Raw genomic sequence first — 16,972 nt, 5'->3', positions numbered from 1 at the left:
ACATGGTGTACACACACTGTGATATTAAAAGTAATATCTTTGTAGGATATTATGAATAATATCACAGGGTGTACACCCACTGTGATATTAGGAGTAATACCTCCCTAGGATATTATGTGAAATTAACAGTAACATCTTCCTAGGATATTAGGAATAATATCACAGAGTGTACACCCACTGTGATATTAGGAGTAACCTCTCAGGAGGATATTACAAATAATATCACAGGGTGTACACCCATTGTGATATTAGGAGTAATATCTCGCTAAGATATTACGAATTATATCACAGGGTGGAAATCTACCTAGACAGTAGGAGTAATATCTTCCAAGGATATTACAGATAATATCATGGAGTGTACAACCACTGTGATATTAGGAGTAATATCTCCCTAGAATGTTACTAATAATATCACAGGATGTACACCCACTGTGATATAAGAAGTAATATCTCCCTAGGATATTATGAATAATATCACAGAGCATATGCTCACTGTGATATTAGGTGTAATATCTCCATAGGATATTATGAATAATATCAGAGGGTGTAAACACATGGTGTACACACACTGTGATATTAGAAGTAATATCTCAATAGGATATTACAAATAATATTGCAGTGGGTGTACACCCACTGTGATATTAGCAGTAATATCTCCCTAGGATGTTATGACCAATATCACAGGGTGTACACCCACTGTGATATTAGGAGTAACATCTCCCTAATAAATTATGAATAATATTACAGGGTGTACACCCACTGTGATATTAGGAGTACTACCTCTCTAATATATGATGAATAATACCACATGGTGTATGCTCACTGTCATATTAGGAATAGAATAATATCACCCTAGGATATTACAAATGATATCACAAGTTTTATGCCCACTTTGATATTAGGAGTAATATCTCCCTAGAATATTATGAACATTATCACAGGGTGTACATCTACTGTGATATTAGGAGTAATATCTCCCTGGGATATTATTAATAATATCACAAGGTGTACACCCCCTGTGATAGTAAAAGTAATAGCTCCCTAAAATACTACAAATAATATCACAGAGTTTATACCCACTGTGATATTAGGAGTAATATCTCCTTTAGCTATTATGAATCATATAACAGGGTGTACACCCACTGTGATATTAGAAGTAATATATCTCTAGGATATTACGAATATTATCACAGGGTATACACTCTCTGTGATATGAACAGTAATATCTTTCTAGGATATTATGAATAATATCACAGGGCATTCACCCACTATGGTATTAGGAGTAATATCTCCCTAAAATATTACAAATAATATCACAGTGGGTGTACACACATGGTGTACACCCTCTGTGATATTAAGAGTAATATCTCTGCAGGATACTACAAATAATATCCCAGGGTGTCCATCTACTGTGATATTAGAAGTAATATATCCTCAGGATACTACAAATAATATCCCAATGTGTTCACACATGGTGTACCCCATCTGTGATATTAAAAGTAATATCTCCCCAGAAATTATGAATCCTATCTCAGGGTATACACACATGGTGTACACCCACTGTGATATTAGGAGTAATATATTGCCAGGATATTGCTAATACTATTCCAGGGTGTACATACATGGTGTCAAAGCATTGTGATAGTAGGAGTTATATCTCCCCAAGATATTACAAATGTTATACCAGTGTGTACGCACACTATGATATTAAAAGTAGTACCTCCCCAGGATATTACGAATAGTATCCCAGGGTGTACACACATTGTGTACATCCACTGTAATATTAGGAGTAATGTCTCCTCAGGATATTACGAATACTATACCAGTGTGTACACACATGGTGTACACCAACTGTGATATTATAAGTAGTATCTCTCCAGGATATTATGATTACTATCCCAGGATATAGACACATGGCGTACACCCACTGTGGTATTAGGAGTAATATCACCCCAGATATTACTAATAATATACCAGGGTATACACACATGGTGTACCTACCCCCACTTTGATATTAGGAGTAATGTCTTCCCAGGATATTACAATGTCCTAGGGTGTACAGACACGGGGTACACCCACTGTGATATTAGGAGTAATATCTCCCCAGGATATTACAAATAATGTCCCAGGGTGTACACATGTGGTGCACAACAACTGTGATATTAGGAGTAACATCTTTTTAGGATATTATGAATAATGTCCCAGGGTGTACACACATCGTGTCAACCAACTGTGATATCAGGAGAAATATCTGCCCAGCATATTACAAATAATGTACACACCATGTGTGTATATCCACTGAGATATTAGGGATATATCTGCTAATACTATCCTAGGGTGTACACACATGGTGTACACCCACTGTGATATTAAGTGTAATATTTTCCCAGGATATTACAAGTACTCTCCCAGGGTGTACCCACATGGTGTACAGCCACTGTGATATTTTCGGTAATATCTCCCAAGGATATTATGAATACTATTACAGGGTATAGACACTTGGTGTACACCCACTGTGATATTAGGAGTAATCTCTCTTGAGGACATTTCGAGTACTATCCAACATGTCGTGTACACCCACCATGATATTAGGAGTAATATCTTCCCAGGATATTATGAATACTATACGAGGGTGTACAGGGTGTACACACATGATGTACACCCACTGTGATATTAGGAGGAGTATCTCCCCAAAATATTACAGATACTATAACAGGGTGTACACACATGGTATACAACCACTGTGATATTAGGAGTAATAGCTCCTAAGGATATTAAGAATACTATGCCTACTGTACACATATAGTGTACACTCACTGTGATATTAGAAGAAATATCACCCAAGAATACTATGAATACTACTTGGGGGTGTACACACATAGCATAAACCGCTGTGATGTTATGAGTAACATATCCCCAGAATATTGTGAACACTATCCCAGGGTGTACACATCTGGTGTACACCCACTGTGATATTAGGAGTAATATCTTTCCAGGATATTATGAATACTATCCCAGGGTGCACACACATGGTTTACACCCACCATAATATTAGGGGTAATATCCACTTAGGATATTATGGATATTGTCGCAGGGTGTACACCATGTGTGTGATATTAGTAGTATATTTCCTCAGAATATTATGAATACTATCTCAGGATGTACACACATAGTGTGCAACTACTGTGATATCACCAGTAATACCATCCAATGTTATTACGAATGCTATACCAGGCTCTATACATATAGTGTACAACTACTGTGATATTAGGAGTAATATCTCTTCAGTTTATTAAAAACACTATCCAAGGGTGTACACACATGATGTACGCCCACTGTGACATTAGAAGTAATAGCTCCCCAGGATATTACAAATACTATACTACCCCAGGGTGTACACACATGGTGTACACTCACTGTGATTTTAGGAGAAATATCGCTCCAGGACATTACAAACACTTCCCTAGGGTGTGCACACATGGTGTGCACACACTGTGATATTAGGACTAATCTCCACAGGATGTTATGAATACTATCTCAGGGTTTAAATACACGGTGTACATCCACAGTGACATTAGGAGCAATATCTCCCCAGGAGTTTACGAATAATACTCCATGATATTAAAAGTAATATTTCCCCAAAATATTACAAATACTATCCCAGGGTGTGTACACATGGTGTACAGCCACAGTGATATTAACAGTAATATCTCCCTAGGATATTATGAATACTATCCTAGAGTGTACAACCACTGTGATATTAGGAGTAATATCTCAACAGGATATTATGAATAATATCCCAGGGTGTACACACATGGTGTACACCCACTGTGATATTAAGAGTAATAACTCCAGAAAATATTACAAATACTATCCCACACATCGTGTACACCCACCGTGATATTAGGAGAAATATCTTCTTAGGATATTATGAATACTATCACAGGGTGTACACAAATGATGTACAACCACTGTGATATTTGGAGTAATGTCTCCCCAAAATATTAAGAATACAATAACAGGATATATACACATGGTGTACACCCACTGTGATATTAAGGGTAATATCTCCCAGGATGTTATGAATACTATACCAGTGTGTACACACATGGAGTACATGCACTGTGATATTAGGAGTAATATCTCCCCAAGTCACTGTGATATTAGCAGTAATATTTTCCAGGATATTACCAATGCTATCCCAGGGTGTACACACATGTTGTACACCTGCTGTGATACTGTAAGTAGTATCTCTGCATCATATTACAAATTCAATCCCAGGGGGTACACACAGGTTGAACACACACTTTGATATTAGGAGTAATATCTTTCAAGGATATTACAAATAGTATCCCACGGTGTACACACATGGTGTACACCCATTGCAATATTAGGAATAACATCTCTCAAGAATATTATGAATAATAGCACAGAGTGTACACACACTGTGATATTTTAAAAAATCTGAGGATATTACAAATAATATCTCAGAGTGTACACACATGGTGCACACCTACTTTGATATTTGGTGTAATATCTTTGGAGGATATTATGATATTATGATATTATATCCTCCAAAGATATTACACCAAATATCAAAGTACACACCATGTGTGTACACTCACTGTGATATAAAAGTGATATCTCCAGAGGATATTAACAATAACATCACAAGGTGTACACTCACTGTGATATTAGAAGTAATATATTCCAAAGATATTATGAATAACGTCACAGGATGTACACTCAATGAAACATTAGGAGTAATATCTCCCTAGGATATTACAAATATTATCACAAGGGGTGCGCACACTGTGCTATTAGGAGAAATACCTCTCTAGGATATTACAAATAACATCACAGGCTGTACACACACGTTGTACACACCCTGTGCTATTAGAAGTAATATTTCCGTAGGATATTATTAATAATATCACAGGGTGTACACACATGGGTATATTTACTGTGATATTAGCAGTAATATCTCCCTATGATATTATGAATAATATCTCCCTCAGATATTATGAATAATATCACAGAGTGCACACACGTGGGGTACACCCACTGTGATTTTCGAAGAGAAGTATTTCCCCAGGATATCACAAGTAATATCACAGGGTGAGCAAACATGGCATACACTCACTGTGATATTAGAAGTGTAATATTTCCTCAGAATATTATGAATATAATCTTAAAGTGTACACCCACTGGGTTATTAGGAGAGTAATATATCCTTAGGATGTTACGGATATTTCTGGGTGTACACATGGTGTGTACACCCACTGTGATATTAGGAGAATAATATTTCCCTGCAATATGGGGTGTAATATCATCCTTTTTCCCGCTGGATATTAGGGACTATATACACCCCCTGTGATATGGGAAGTAACATTATCCTTTCTTCACCAGGATACTCTGGACAATATCTCAGGGGGGTGTACAACCCCTGCGATATGCAGAGTAACATCATCCTCTCACCCCCTGGATATTATGAACAATATCACAAGGGGGTGTTCACCTACCGTGATATGGGGAGCAATATCGTCTTCAGTACATTCCCTGCGATATTGGGAATAATATCACCCTCATCACCCTCTCCCTCCCTGGATATTATGAAAAATAAAACGGGGGGCTGTACGCCCCCTGAGGTAGGGGGAGTAATATCATCTTCTTCATCCCTGGATATTAGGAAATATGTCATAACAAGGCATATACTTTCTGCGATATTGGGTGTAATATCATCCTCTCCCTCCCTGGATGTTATGAACAATGGTACAGGGAGGTGGACACTCCCTGTGGCATGGGGATTAATATTCTCTTCACTCCTGGATATTACGAAATACATCACAAGGGGGTGTATACTTTCTGTGATATTGGGAGTAATATCATCCTCTTCCACCCTGGATATTACAGACAATATCACAGGGGGGTGTACACCTCCTACAATATGGTAAGTAACATCATTCTCTATCCCCTGGATATTAAGGATATTATCGCAGGGTGTTGTACATCCACTGCGATGTGGGGAGTAGCGTCGTCCTCTCCACCCCTGAATATTACCGACAATATCGCAAGGAGGTTACACCCCCTGTAATATGGGTAGCAACGTCATCCTCTCCACCCTGGATATTATGAACAATATCATATGAAGGTATACACCATGCAGTATGGTATATTATGAAGCACATTGCAGTGGCGTCAACACCCCCCGCGATATGGGGAATAATGTCACCGCCCTCTCCCCCTGGATATTACCAACCACATCGCAGAGGGGTGAACACTTCCTGAGATGTGGGGAGTAATATCTCCCCCTCTACCATCCTGGATATTACCAACCATATCGCGGAAGGGTGAGAACACCCCCCACGATGTAGGGAGTAATATTACCACCCTCTCCCCCCTGGATGTTACGAACTATATCACACCCCCCCACGATATGGAGAGTAATATCACCCGCCTCTCTGCCCTTGGATATTACGAATTTTATCACAACCCCCACAATATGGGGAGTTATACCCCCTCCATCTTCCCCCCTGGATATTATGAACCATATCACAGGAGGGTGAGCACTTCTTGCAATATGGGGAGTAATATCACCTCCCTGTCCCCCCTTGGATATTATGAACCATATCACACCCCCCCGTGATATGGGAAGTAATATCACCCCACCTCCCCCTCTGGATATTATGAACCATATCGTGGGTGGGTGAACACCTCCCCCGATATGAAGAGTAATATCACCCTCATCTTCCCCCCAGGATATTGCAAACTATATTGTGGGGTAATAGTCCTATGTAATATTAAGGGTTCTTCATATGGTTGAATATTCGTGTTGGCTAGATTTTATTGACCAGTTAATAATAGTATATGTTCTATAGTTAATTAAGAAATTTTGATACATCCTTATATGTGTGTGGGCTAACTTTTTTATGTACTCTAATATATGAATGCACTATGTGCGATTAAGCATATATAGTACAATATATTATTCTTGGGGACTAACAGTAATGCACGAAGTACACAGAAGCACTAATGTATTAGTGTTAGTTTATTAATACTGATGTGGTAGTTAAAATGTGTGCTGAGAAAAGTACATGGAATAGTTTAATTAGAATTTCAGCTTTGGGAATTGACGGTGAAGTGGGAATGCTTTTTCCCTGAGTTGTCCTGCGGAGGGAATTCTCCATTTCTGGTTTACAAGACCAGAGTATTGAATTATACTACAAGGATAGTTTAAGTAGCTTATTTTTCAATTAGGGCAATGAGTGGCATAAGGGTGAGGATAGTGGAGAAATACATAATGGATGCTGTTTGTCCAATAATAATGAAAGGGTAGTAGACTGGCTGTCCTCCGATTCATGTGAGTGTGAGCAGGTCAGCTACTAAGATTCAGAATAGGTATCGACTTAATGGAAGAAATATTATGCTTTGTTGTTTAGACATGTGAAGTATGGGATAATCGCTAGAATGAGAAAGCAGGATATAAAGGCTAGTACACCACCTAGTTTGTTAGGGATGGATCGTAGAATTGCATATGCAAACAAAAAATATCACTCTGGCTTAACGTGGGGTGAGGTATTTAGGGGGCTGGCCAAAGTGTAATAATCTGGATTGCTTAGAAGGTCAGGTGACAATAGTGTTAGAGTTGTTAGGAGGAGGAGAAAAATTAAACCTAGAATATCTTTGATCATGCAGTAGGGGTGGAAGGTGATTCTATCTGGCTCTGATGAGACTCCTGAAGGGTTGTCAGATCCTGTTTCATATAAGAATAAATGGTAAACAGTTACTAGAGCTGTAATGATGAAAGGTAAGATGCAATGGAAGGTGAAAAATCGTGTAACGGTGGCTTTGTCAACTGAGAATCCACCTCAGATTCATTGTACGAGGTCAGTTCCAATATATGGAATGGCTGATAATAGGTTTGTAATTACTGTAGCACCTCAGAATGATATTTGGCCTCATGGAAGTATGTAGCTTATAAATGCTGTTGCTATGGTTGTGAGTAGGAGAATAATACCAGTATTTCAGTTTTCTAGAAATATAAATGACCAGTAGTATAAGCCTCGGTCAATGTGTAGGAAGAGGTAGATGAAGAATACTGAGGCACTGTTAGCATGAAAATAGTGGATTATTCAGCCATAATTTACATCTCCGCTGATGTGGGCGACTGAAGAGAAAGCAGCTGAGGTATCTGATGTATAACGTACGGCGAGAAATAATCCTATGATAATCTGGAGAATTTGGCAGGCACTAAGAAGTGAGCCCAAGTTCCATCACGTGGAAATGTTGGATGGCGTGGGGAAATCAATGAATGAATGCTTAATAATTTTTATTAGTGGGTGCGTTTTGTGTATTTTGGTCATTAGTGTTCTTATAGTTGAAGTACAATGATGGTTTTTCATACCATTAGTCATCGTTATAGTCCACGTAGGAATAATGGCATATGCTTTATTTTTATTAAGTATTCTTTTGGTTATAGGGTTTGTAGGTTTTTCTTTGAAATCGTCTCCTATTTATAGGCGCTTAGGGTTAATTGTTAGTGGTGCTGTAGGCTGTGGTATTGTGTTGAACTTTCGTGGGGTTTATAGTGTTTTTAATTTATTTGGGTGGTTACAGCTAGGGCTGTTAGTTTTAGGTGACGCGGTATAGTTGTCTGGGGGGATGACATAGGAATAATACTGTTGGGGAAAGGAATCCAGAGAAGATACTGCCAGTTATTGGGCATTTAACTGAGTTAATTAGGAAGGGGTTATTTTTATTAATAGTGATCAGGGTTGCAAAGCGGGGTTGTCCTATCAGAGCGAAGAAAATAATTTGTATACTATAGACAGCTGTTAGGGAGGTTGCAATAAGAGTAATAGAGAGGGCTCGGCTGTTGGTATATGATGTGTTTACGGTTTCGATAATAAGATCTTTAGAATAAAAGCCTGTGAGGAAAGGCATACCTGTAAGTGTGAAGCTACCAATAATTAGGGAGGAGGAAGTGAGGAGTAAAGTCCTGAGTAGATCTGTTTTTCAGATGACCTGTTCATCACTGAGGTTATGGATCATGGATCCTGAACATATAAATAACACAGCTTTAAAAAAAAAAAAAAAAAGGCATGGGTGCAGATGTGAAGAAATGCTAGGTGTGGTTGATTCATGCCAGTTGTGACTATTATAAGGCCTAGTTGGCTTGAGGTGGAGAACGCTACGATTTTTTTGATGCCCTTTTGTGTCAGAGCACAGATTGCTGTAAATAAGGTAGTCATAGCCCCTAAGCACAATGTAAAGGTTTGAACTAAGAGTTTATTTTCTATTAAAGGGTAGAAGCGGATGAGCAGGGAAACTCCAGCTACACTACGGTGCTGGAGTGGAGTAGAGCTGAGACTGGGGTTGGGCCTTCTATGGCGGAAGGAAGTCAGGGATGGAGGCCAAATTGACTTTCCTACTGCTGCTAGGAGAAGACTAATTAACGGAAGGGAATTGGTGGCAGAATCTATAATAAATGCTTGTTGAAGCTCCCATGTGTTGGAGGACAAGAGGAATCATGCTATAGGTAAAATGAAGCCAATGTCGCCGATGCGGTCACAGAACCGCTTGGAGGGTTGCTGTATTAGCATCCGCTCGGCCATATCATCAGCCACTTAATAAGAAGCACATGATTCCTACGCCTTCTCATCCGATAAAAAGTTGAAAGAGGTTATTGGCAGTAACGAGAATTAATATTGTGATGAGGAAAATGAGTATTTGAAAAATTGATTAATATTAGGGCCTGAGTTTATCATATTGAGAATTCTACGATAGATCAAGTAACAAATAGTGCTACCGGGAAAATATCGTGGAGAAGTAATCTAGTTTAAAGCTTAGTGAGAGTTTAAGAGTTTGGATTGTTAATCAATGTCAGTTTGAGATAACTACTTCTTGGTCTGTATAAATAAATATTGCCGTAGGGATGAGGCTAACAATGAAGACGCTTGCAATAGATATTTTTACATAGTATGGGTATGAATCTTTTTTGCAGGAGTTGGCCAAGGTAACAAAAATTGGTAAGATTAAGGGAATTAGAACTGTTATAGTAGTGGAAAAGTACATGTTTATTACTTTTATTTGGAGTTGCACCAATGTTTTTGGTTCCTGAGACCAATGGATAACTCTTATCCTTTAAAAGTTGAGAAAGCCATTTTGTTAGACACAGGGGCATGAGTTAGCAGTTCTTGCATACTTTCTTGGCATATAACAAGTTGCGGGCTTCTATTGTTAGATTCATAGTCTAATGTTTTGGTTAAACGATATCTACAGCATGCAAATCCCATAATAATTTTAGAGTTTAAGGATAATAGAAAAATAGGTGCAAGGTGTATAACTATTAGTGTATTTTCTCATGTAAAGGAGGGTTTAATACTGTTAACGTAATATGCAAGTGTCCCTCATTGTGTCATGGTTAGCATACACAGGGAGTAAAAGGGCTGTGATTAGCATATTAAGTCCTATAAGCATAATGGTGATGTTTGATCAGGAGAACGAAACCATAGTAATGAAGAGTTCTCCTACTAGATTTATAGTAGGGGGTAAGGCAAGGTTAGTAAGATTTGCTAGAAGTCATCAGGAGGCTATTAGTGGGAGCAATGTTTGAAGGCCTTGGGTAAGTAGTATAATTCGGCTATGGACTCGTTCATAGTTCCAATTTGCTAGGCAGAAGAGTAAGGATGAAGTGAATCCATGGGCAATTATAAGGGTGACTGCGCCTGTAAAGCTTCAAGAGGTTTGGATGAGGATAGCCATAATAACAAGTGCTATATGGCTTACGGAGGAGTAAGCGATAAGTGATTTTAAATCGGTTTGTGGTAGACAAATTGAGCTTGTCATGACTATCCCTCATAAGGATAATATGAGGACAGGGTAGGCTATATATTCTGTTAGGGGGCTAAGGATAAGGGTAAGCCATATGATACTGTAGCTGCCTAGTTTTAGGAGTACCGCTGCAAGTACTATTGAGCCAGCAATACGGGCTTCTGCGTGGGCTTTGGGAAGTCATAGGTGAAGTCCATATAGAGGTATTTTTACTATAAAAGCCAAGATACATGCTAGTCATATAATGTTATTAGATCATGTGTTTAATAGTTCTTCAGTGGTAAACATCATTATTAGCATACTTAGTGAACCTGAGACATTTTGAGTATAGATAAGTGTGACAAGAAGGGGAAGGGATCTCACTAGTGTAAAGAGTAAGAAATATGAGCTTGCATTGAGGCATTCTGTTTGGTTACCTCAGCAGGTGATGATAATTAGGGTAGGAATAAGTGTAGTTTCAAAGACGATATAAAATATAATTAGTTCTGTGGCTGTGAATGCTATAATTAAAAAATTTATAGGGAAATTAATATGGAAATGTAGAGATTTTTTCGTAGAAGTGATTCACTGGACAGGTGATATTGGCTTGCTAGAATTATAAGAGGTAGTAATCAGGCTGTTAAGATTAGAAGGGGTGACGTTAGCGGGTCAGGAGAGAAGGTTAATGAGAAGTTAGATGAATTATTGTTTAACTGGTTAAAAAATAGTAATGAGGCCGATGAATGTGCTCTGAATAGTTACGTTAATTCAGATTATAGAGTTTTTTGAGAGTCATGTTATTGGTTAACAGTGTAATTGTCGGAATAATAACTTTTAGCATTGGAGTAAATTTAAATTTTGTATGTAATCTAGGCCATATGTGTTGGAGATTGAAACCGGTAAGGCGAGGCCCACTCGTAAGGCAGCAAATACTAGGAGGATAATGGGCATTATGGATGCTAGAATAAAATGTATATTTAAAGTTATAAGAGTACTTAAGATAAATATTGATAACATTATGCCTTCTAAGCATAATAGGGATGATATTAAATGGGATCGATAGATTAATATTCCCAGAGCAGTGCTATGGTACATGCTAATATGTTAATATAAATAAAGGGCATTTGGTAAATATGGTCTATCATAATCTAATGAGTCAAAATCATTTATTTTAACTTCAACTATTTATCAATTCAGCTCAATCTAATCCTTTTTGGGTTCATTCATAAATTAAGCCTAGGATTAAAATGATAACGAATATAAGGGCTGTACTAATTATTAGTGTTAGGTTGTTTGTTTGAAGGGTAAGAAGATATACACATATTATGTACACCCAGTGTGATATTAAGAGTAATATCTTTCTTTGATATTATGAATAACACAGGGTGTACACCCACAGTGATATCAGGAGTAATATCTCTCTACAATATTATGAATAATATCACAGGGTGTACACCGTGATATTAGGAGTAGTATCTCCTTATGATGTTACAAATAATATCACAGGGTGTATACCCACTGTGATATTAAGAGTCATATCTGTTTTTGATATTATAAATAATTCCACTGGGTGTATACACGGTGTACACCCTCTGTGATATATGAGTAATATCGCCGTAAAATATGACAAATAATATCACAGGGTATACACCCACTGTGATATTAGAAGTAATATCTTTCTACAATATTTTGAATAATATTACAGGGTGTACTCCTCCTGTGATATTAGCAGTAATATTTCGAGAATATGTTATGCATAATAACACAGGGTTTACACCCCATGTGATATTAGCCTTAATGTCTTGAACATATATTATGCATAACATCACAGGGGTTTACACACACAGGGTGTACACACCTCTGTGATATTACCAGTAACGTATCGAGGATATCTTATGTATACTATCACTGGGGGTGTACACACAGGGTGTACTCCCCCTATGATATTAGCAATAATTCCTCAAAGATATATTATACATAACATCACAGGGGTTGTACACAAACAGGGTATACTCTTTCTCTGATCTTAACAGTAATGTTTCAAGGATATGCTATGCATAATATCACAGCGGGTGTACACACACAGGGTGTACATTCCCTTTTATATTACCAGTAATGTCTCAAGGATATATTATGCATAATATCACAGTGTGTAAACCCACGATAATATTATCAGTAATATCTTAAGGACACTATGCATAATATCACAGGGTGTACACCCATGGTGATACTAACAGTAATATCTCAAGGAATTATGCATAATAACAGAGGATTACACCCACTATGATATGAGCAGCAATATCTCAAGGATATTTATACACTGTGATATTAATGAAATATCACTCTGATATTTATAATATCCAATAATTACATGCTATGATATTAATGAAATATTGCTTTGATATTTATAATATCTAGTGTTTACACATTGTGATTTTAATGAAACATTGCTCATATATACATATCTAGTGTTTACATATTGTGATATTAATGAAATATCACTCTATTTATATTATTATATTATCCAGTGTTTACACACCGTGATACTTATGAAACATTGCTCTGATATTTATAATATGCATTGTTTACACACTGTGATATTACTGAAATACCACTCTGGCATTTATAATACCCCGTGTTTACACACTGTGATAATATTGAAATATCAGTCTGACATTTATAATATCTACTGTTTACACACTGTGATATAAATATCCTTCTTATATTTATAATATCCAGTGTTTACACACTGTGATATTAATGAAATGGTGCTCTGATATTTATAATGTCCAGTATTTACACACTGTGATATTAATGAAATATCGCTCTGATATTTATAATATCCAGTGTTTGTACACTGTGATACTAATGAAATATCGCTCTGATATTTATAATATCCAGTACTTACACACTGTGATATTCATGAAATATCACTGATATTTATAATATCCAATGTTTACACACTGTAATATTAATGAAATATTGCTGTGAAGGGCCCGGCGTGGTGGCTCACGCCTGTAATCCCAGCACTTTGGGAGGCCAAGGCGGGTGGATCACGAGGTCAGCAGATCGAGACCAGCCTGACCAACACGGTGAAACCTCGTCTCTACTAAAAATACAAAAAAATTAGCTGGGCATGGTGGCACGTGCCTGTAATCCCAGCGACTTGGGAGGCTCAGGCAGGAGAATTGCTTGAAAGAAGGCAAAGGCTGCAGTGAGCCGAGATTGCACCACTGCACTCGAGCCTGGGCAATAAGAGCAAAAGTTCCATCTCAAAAAAAAAAAAAAAAAGAAAGAAAGAAAAAGAAATATTGCTGTGATATTTACAATATCCAGTGTTTACACACTGTAATATTAATAAAATATTGCTCTGATATTGATAATATCCAGTGACACACTGTGATATTAATGAAATATCGTTCTGATATTTATAGTAACCAGTGTTTACACACAGTGTTTACACCTTGTGATATTAGTGAAATATCGCTGTGATACTTACAATATTTAGTGTCAATGCACTATGGCGTTAATGATATACCGCCACGGTATTCATCATATCTAGTGTCAATGTACTATGGTATTAATGAAATATCACTGTGATATTTATCATACGTAGTGTCAACGCACTATATTATTAATGAAATTAGTGAAATATTGTGATATTTATCGTACCTAGTGTCAATGCACTGTTGTATTAAGTAAATATCGCTGTGATATGTATCATATCTAGTGTTGATGCACCACGGTATGAATGAAATATCGCCATGGTAGTTATCATATCTAAGTCAACACATTATAGTATTCATGGAATATCGCTGTGATTATTTATCATACCTAGTGACAATGCACTATGGTATTAATTAAATATCTCTGTGGTATTTCTCATATCTAGTGTCAACACTATCTTATTAATGAAATATCGCTGTGATATTTATACTGTCATATGTAGTGTCAATGCACTATGGTATGAGTGAAATATCGCCATGACATTTATCTGATCATATGTAGTGTCAACATACTATGATATTAATGAAATACCTCTGTGGCATTTATCATAACATATCTAGTGTCAATGCACTATGATATTAATGAAATATCACTGTCACATATATCATACCTAGTGTCAATGAACTATGGCATTAATGAAATCTCACTGTGACATTTATCATATTTATTGTCAACGCACCATGGTATTAACGAAATATCGCTGTGATATCATATCTAGTGTCAACGAACTACGGTATTAATAAAATTTTGCTGTAATATTTATATCTAGTGTCAATGCATTATAGTATTAATGAAATGTTGTTGTGATATTCGTCATATCATATCTAACGTCAACACACTATGGTATTAATGAAATATTGCTATGATATTTATTATATCTTCTCTAGTGTCAAACCACTGTGATTTTAGTAAAATATCAACTATATATTTACAATATCTAGTGTTAACACACTAGGATGTTAATATCATCTATATATTTATAATATCTAGTGTTAACACACAATGATATCCACGAAATATTAGCTACATATTTATAACATCTAGTGTTAACACACTATGATATTGATAAAATATCTAGATGATATTTATAACATCTAGTGTTAACACTTTATGATATTTATAAAATATCATCTAGATGATATTTCTAATATCTAGTGTTAACACAGTGTTAACAACTGGGTATAGTGGCTCATGCCTGTAATCCCAACACTTTGGGAGGCTGAGGTGGGCAGATCTCCTGAGGTCAGGAGTTCGAGACCAGCCTGGTCAATATGGTGAAACCCTCTCTCTACTAAAAATACAAAAATTAGCCATGCATGGTGGTGTGTGCCTGCAGTCCCAGCTACTTCGGAGGCTGACGCCTGAGAATCACTTGAATCCAGGAGGCGGAGTTTGCAGTAAGCCAAGATTGCACCATTGCACTCCAGCCTGGGCAAAAAGAGTGAAACTCTGTCTCAAAAAATATATATATATTATCTGTATGATATTTGCAGTATTTAGTATTAACACATAGTGTTAACACACTATAATATTAATAGGATATCATCTACATGATATTTATAATATCTAGTGTTAACACACCATGACATTAATAAAATATCATCTACACGATATTTACAATATCTAGTGTTAACACACTATATTAACAAAATATCACATAAATGATATTTATAATATCAAATATTAACACTATATTAAATATCTACATGATATTTATAATAGTGTTAACACACTATATTAAAATATCCATGTGATATTTATAATACCAAGTGTTAACACACAGTGTTAACACACTATATTAATAAAATATCATCTATATATTTATAATATCTAGTATTAACACACTCTAATAATAAAATATGATCTATATAATATCCAGTGTTAACACACTATGATGTTTATAAAATATCATCTATAAGATATTTATGCCTAATTTTAACACACAGTGTTAATGCACCATGATATGAATAAAATATCATTTATTTACACTGTCTAGTGTTAATACATATTAATAAAATATCTATATTATATTCAAAATGTATATTGTTATCACACTATATTAATAAAATATCACCTATTTATAATGTCTACTGTTAACATGCAGTATTAACACACTATGATATTAATAAAACATCATCTAGATGCTATTTATGTCTAGTGTTAACACACTGACAGTAATAAAATATTATCTAGATATTTACAATGTCATGTTAACACACTATGATATTAATAAAATATCATCTAGATGATATTTATAATGTCTAGTGTTAACACACTATATTAATAAAATATATCTGATTTTATCATGTCTAGTGTTAACACACAGTATTAACACACTATATTAATAAAATATCATCCATATTATATTTGTAATGTCTAGTGTTCACACTATATTAATAAAATATCTAGATATTTATAATGTCTAGTGTTATCACACTATGATAGTAATAAAATATCCAGAAAATATAATGTCTAGTGTTAACTCACTACAATATTAATAAAATATAATCTATATTATATTTATAATGTCTAGTGTTAACACAGTGTTAATACACTATAATATTAATAAAATATCATCTACATATTTATAATGTCTAGTGTTAAATCACTATATTAATAAAATATTATCTACATATTTATGTCTAGTGTTAAC

Source organism: Theropithecus gelada, chromosome 20 (genome assembly GCF_003255815.1).
Source record: "Theropithecus gelada isolate Dixy chromosome 20, Tgel_1.0, whole genome shotgun sequence".
Taxonomy (NCBI): Eukaryota; Metazoa; Chordata; class Mammalia; order Primates; family Cercopithecidae; genus Theropithecus; species Theropithecus gelada.
Note: the sequence above shows the minus strand (reverse complement) of the source record.